Source organism: Babylonia areolata, unplaced genomic scaffold (genome assembly GCF_041734735.1).
Source record: "Babylonia areolata isolate BAREFJ2019XMU unplaced genomic scaffold, ASM4173473v1 superscaf7, whole genome shotgun sequence".
Lineage (NCBI taxonomy): Eukaryota > Metazoa > Mollusca > Gastropoda > Neogastropoda > Buccinidae > Babylonia > Babylonia areolata.
In genome coordinates this window covers 114,677-119,676 of record NW_027468372.1, presented here as the reverse complement: position 1 = coordinate 119,676, position 5,000 = coordinate 114,677, and the positions used below count along the sequence as shown (strand labels likewise).

The 5,000-nt window shown below is 50.9% G+C and overlaps 1 non-coding gene across 1 annotated transcript in view; it reads right to left on the bottom strand.

The window, feature by feature from the left end:
- The window catches only part of LOC143278252 (small subunit ribosomal RNA), a 1,829-nt gene extending 1,608 nt beyond the window's left edge, over nt 1-221 (bottom strand). Inside the window, exon 1 of the ribosomal RNA XR_013053912.1 lies at nt 1-221. This exon is cut by the window's left edge and continues 1,608 nt beyond it. This is a non-coding gene — a ribosomal RNA (small subunit ribosomal RNA).
- Nucleotides 222-5,000: the final 4,779 nt, after the last annotated feature.

The window sequence follows — 5,000 nt, the reverse complement described above, 5'->3', positions numbered from 1 at the left end:
CTTTGAACTAATAAAAGCGCTCTTTCCCCGAGGGGTCGGAGCTGGTCGGCATGTATTAGCTCTAGAATTACCACAGTTATCCAAGTAAATTTGGATCATCTAAGGAACCTCGACTGATTTAATGAGCCATTCGCGGTTTCACCGTACGAGGGTGTGAACTTAGACATGCATGGCTTAATCTTTGAGACAAGCATATGACTACTGGCAGGATCAACCAGAATGCAACCCGTATTCTGCGTGCCCCCGGGAGACGGTTGCAGCGCCAGTTGGGACCGCTGCTCACAGAAACGAGGGCTGAGCTCTTTCCGTGGGCGGTCCGCGGCAGCACTATCAACTGAAACCACCGGACAACAGATTCAGGGCCTGAGAGTGCAACGAATCCATCGGTCTCGGCGGGAGGCGCGCCAAGAAGAAGAAGGAGGAGGAGGAGACCAGACCGGACCGGACCGGACCCCACCCTTTCTTCCTCCTCGACACCGTCTCCCGCCCGTTTCCACGTGCCGGACGACGCCCGGTTAGAGACGGGCGCGCCCTTGACGAGATGAAGCAGGCGTTACGCTTTGGGACGCCGAAGGGGCTGGGGAGCACCAACGACCGTCAGTGAGGGAGGAGAGAAAACGCTTCTCTCGACCCGTCGTCAGCGAACGCACCGAACCTTCTACGGACCGTGAGACGCCGGCCGACAAGCCGAGCCCCGGCAAAGGAAGCCCGGCGAGGCGGCCGTGCGCGTTCACACTTGGACGCGCAGGCGGGAAGCTCGGCAGCCGGGCGGGTAGCCTGCGGGGAGCTGGTGGGCTCCCGAGACTCCCGTCCCCCGACTCGGGCCTCGCACGCCGAGCGGTCGCTAGCTTGCCAGTGCAAAAGACAGAAGCGCGGGGGCAGTAAAGCCAGGCGGACGGGTCGACCGTTGCCGGCTGTGCGCCGACCGGAGCGATCCGCCACGCCACGCCGCGTCCCCCACAACCAGGGTGTCGCATAAGGCGCTGCGAAGGTGGACCTTGATCCACATTGGGCAGAGCCTGAGTTGAGGCCCCCAGCACGTGCCTGGGGACCAGGCGTTGAGGAGTAGGCCTTTTTTTGAGGGCCCAGAAAGTATTTTGGCAATTGTAGCGAGGTTTTGGAGTTTTATCCACAACCTTTACCTGCCTTTTTTTTCTTTTTTTCCTTTTTTCTCTCTCCGAGCATGCCAAAGTTGATAGAAAACGCGGTTCGGCATGGACGGGAGCAGGCGTTGAGGAGTAGGCCTTTTTTTGAGGGCCAGAAAGTATTTTGGCAATTTTTTACTTTTTTATCCACAACCTTTACCTGCCTTTTTTTTCTTTTTTCCTTTTTTCTCTCTCCGAGCATGCCAAAGTTGATAGAAAACGCGGTTCGGCATGGACGGGAGCAGGCGTTGAGGAGTAGGCCTTTTTTTGAGGGCCCAGAAAGTATTTTGGCAATTTTTGACTTTTTTATCCACAACCTTTACCTGCCTTTTTTTCTCTCCGAGCATGCCAAAGTTGAGAGAAAACGCCGTTTGGCATGGACGGGAGGAGGTGTGGAGGAGTAGTCCATTTTTGAATGGCAGCGGAAAGATTTTGGCAATTGTAGCGAGGTTCTTCGGACTTTTATCCACAACCTTTACCTGCCTTTTCCTCAGCGAGCATGCCAAAGTTGAGAGAAAACGCCCTTCGCCATTGACGGGACCAGACGTTGACGACTACGTCTTTCTTTTTTTCACGGCGCCTGAACGATTTGGGCAATTCTCCACAGCGCGTTTACTTTTTATCCACAACCTTTACCTGCCTTTTCCTCAGCGAGCATGCCAAAGTTGAGAGGAAAACGCCGTTTGGCATGGACAGGAGCAGGCGTTGACGACCAGGTCTTTTTTTTGGTCTTTTTTTTTCACAGCGCCGGAAGGATTCAGGCAATTCTCCAAAGCCGGTTACTTTTATCCACAACCTTTACTGGACCTTTTTTTTCTTTTTTCCTTTTTTCTCTCTCCGAGCATGCCAAAGTTGATAGAAAACGCGGTTCGGCATGGACGGGAGCAGGCGTTGAGGAGTAGGCCTTTTTTTGAGGGCCCAGAAAGTATTTTGGCAATTTTTGACTTTTTTATCCACAACCTTTACCTGCCTTTTTTTCTCTCCGAGCATGCCAAAGTTGAGAGAAAACGCCGTTTGGCATGGACGGGAGGAGGTGTGGAGGAGTAGTCCATTTTTGAATGGCAGCGGAAAGATTTTGGCAATTGTAGCGAGGTTCTTCGGACTTTTATCCACAACCTTTACCTGCCTTTTCCTCAGCGAGCATGCCAAAGTTGAGAGAAAACGCCCTTCGCCATTGACGGGACCAGACGTTGACGACTACGTCTTTCTTTTTTTCACGGCGCCTGAACGATTTGGGCAATTCTCCACAGCGCGTTTACTTTTTATCCACAACCTTTACCTGCCTTTTCCTCAGCGAGCATGCCAAAGTTGAGAGGAAAACGCCGTTTGGCATGGACAGGAGCAGGCGTTGACGACCAGGTCTTTTTTTTGGTCTTTTTTTTCACAGCGCCGGAAGGATTCAGGCAATTCTCCAAAGCCGGTTACTTTTATCCACAACCTTTACTGGACCTTTTTTTTCTTTTTTTCCTTTTTTCTCTCTCCGAGCATGCCAAAGTTGATAGAAAACGCGGTTCGGCATGGACGGGAGCAGGCGTTGAGGAGTAGGCCTTTTTTTGAGGGCCCAGAAAGTATTTTGGCAATTTTTTACTTTTTTATCCACAACCTTTACCTGCCTTTTTTTCTCTCCGAGCATGCCAAAGTTGAGAGAAAACGCCGTTTGGCATGGACGGGAGGAGGTGTGGAGGAGTAGTCCATTTTTGAATGGCAGCGGAAAGATTTTGGCAATTGTAGCGAGGTTCTTCGGACTTTTATCCACAACCTTTACCTGCCTTTTCCTCAGCGAGCATGCCAAAGTTGAGAGAAAACGCCCTTCGCCATTGACGGGACCAGACGTTGACGACTACGTCTTTCTTTTTTTCACGGCGCCTGAACGATTTGGGCAATTCTCCACAGCGCGTTTACTTTTTATCCACAACCTTTACCTGCCTTTTCCTCAGCGAGCATGCCAAAGTTGAGAGGAAAACGCCGTTTGGCATGGACAGGAGCAGGCGTTGACGACCAGGTCTTTTTTTTGGTCTTTTTTTTTCACAGCGCCGGAAGGATTCAGGCAATTCTCCAAAGCCGGTTACTTTTATCCACAACCTTTACTGGACCTTTTTTTTCTTTTTTTCCTTTTTTCTCTCTCCGAGCATGCCAAAGTTGATAGAAAACGCGGTTCGGCATGGACGGGAGCAGGCGTTGAGGAGTAGGCCTTTTTTTGAGGGCCCAGAAAGTATTTGGCAATTTTTGACTTTTTTATCCACAACCTTTACCTGCCTTTTTTTCTCTCCGAGCATGCCAAAGTTGAGAGGAAAACGCCGTTTGGCATGGACGGGAGGAGGTGTGGAGGAGTAGTCCATTTTTGAATGGCAGCGGAAAGATTTTGGCAATTGTAGCGAGGTTCTTCGGACTTTTATCCACAACCTTTACCTGCCTTTTCCTCAGCGAGCATGCCAAAGTTGAGAGAAAACGCCCTTCGCCATTGACGGGACCAGACGTTGACGACTACGTCTTTCTTTTTTTCACGGCGCCTGAACGATTTGGGCAATTCTCCACAGCGCGTTTACTTTTTATCCACAACCTTTACCTGCCTTTTCCTCAGCGAGCATGCCAAAGTTGAGAGGAAAACGCCGTTTGGCATGGACAGGAGCAGGCGTTGACGACCAGGTCTTTTTTTTGGTCTTTTTTTTTCACAGCGCCGGAAGATTCAGGCAATTCTCCAAAGCCGGTTACTTTTATCCACAACCTTTACTGGACCTTTTTTTTCTTTTTTTCCTTTTTTCCTCTCTCCGAGCATGCCAAAGTTGATAGAAAACGCGGTTCGGCATGGACGGGAGCAGGCGTTGAGGAGTAGCCTTTTTTGAGGGCCCAGAAAGTATTTTGGCAATTTTTTACTTTTTTATCCACAACCTTTACCTGCCTTTTTTTCTCTCCGAGCATGCCAAAGTTGAGAGAAAACGCCGTTTGGCATGGACGGGAGGAGGTGTGGAGGAGTAGTCCATTTTTGAATGGCAGCGGAAAGATTTTGGCAATTGTAGCGAGGTTCTTCGGACTTTTATCCACAACCTTTACCTGCCTTTTCCTCAGCGAGCATGCCAAAGTTGAGAGAAACGCCCTTCGCCATTGACGGGACCAGACGTTGACGACTACGTCTTTCTTTTTTTTCACGGCGCCTGAACGATTTGGGCAATTCTCCACAGCGCGTTTACTTTTTATCCACAACCTTTACCTGCCTTTTCCTCAGCGAGCATGCCAAAGTTGAGAGAAAACGCCCTTCGCCATTGACGGGACATATGAAACGCCGCCTTTGCCTGCCTGCCTGCCTGCCTGCCTGCCTACCTACCTTCTCGCCCAGGACAGAATCCACCTCAAACGTTTTTTAATCCACAACCTTAACTTTTCTTCCAACATCATCCACAGCCCTCCCTTAACAAGTTTACGGGCATGCTTTTATCCACAGCCTTTCAGGGAGGGGGGGAAATAAAAATAAAATTTTTTTTTAAAAACACGCACACCCACACCCCCCTGCCATGCCCTGCCGCCAAACCACTCTCGCACATCGGCGGAGAGTCAGCGAGGCGAGCGCAGGCGAGGCGAGCGAGAGAGAGAGGTAAGGGGGATCGTGCGTGTGGAGGAGGAGGAGGAGCGCAGGAAAGATGCGTCCCGTCTGCAAAAGAAAGCGGACAAATCTCCTGGTCCAAGCTGAGTCTCAATAGATCGCAGTGAGGTGCTGCTTCTACTAAGTACGACACCCCGACCGAGAACTATTCGGTCAACGAATGATTTGGCACCGCCACGTCGCATTGGGTGAATATCGTTGCGGTCCCCGCGCGCGCTGCTCGGCGCGTCGGCCAACGACCGAGTACTGTGGCTTTC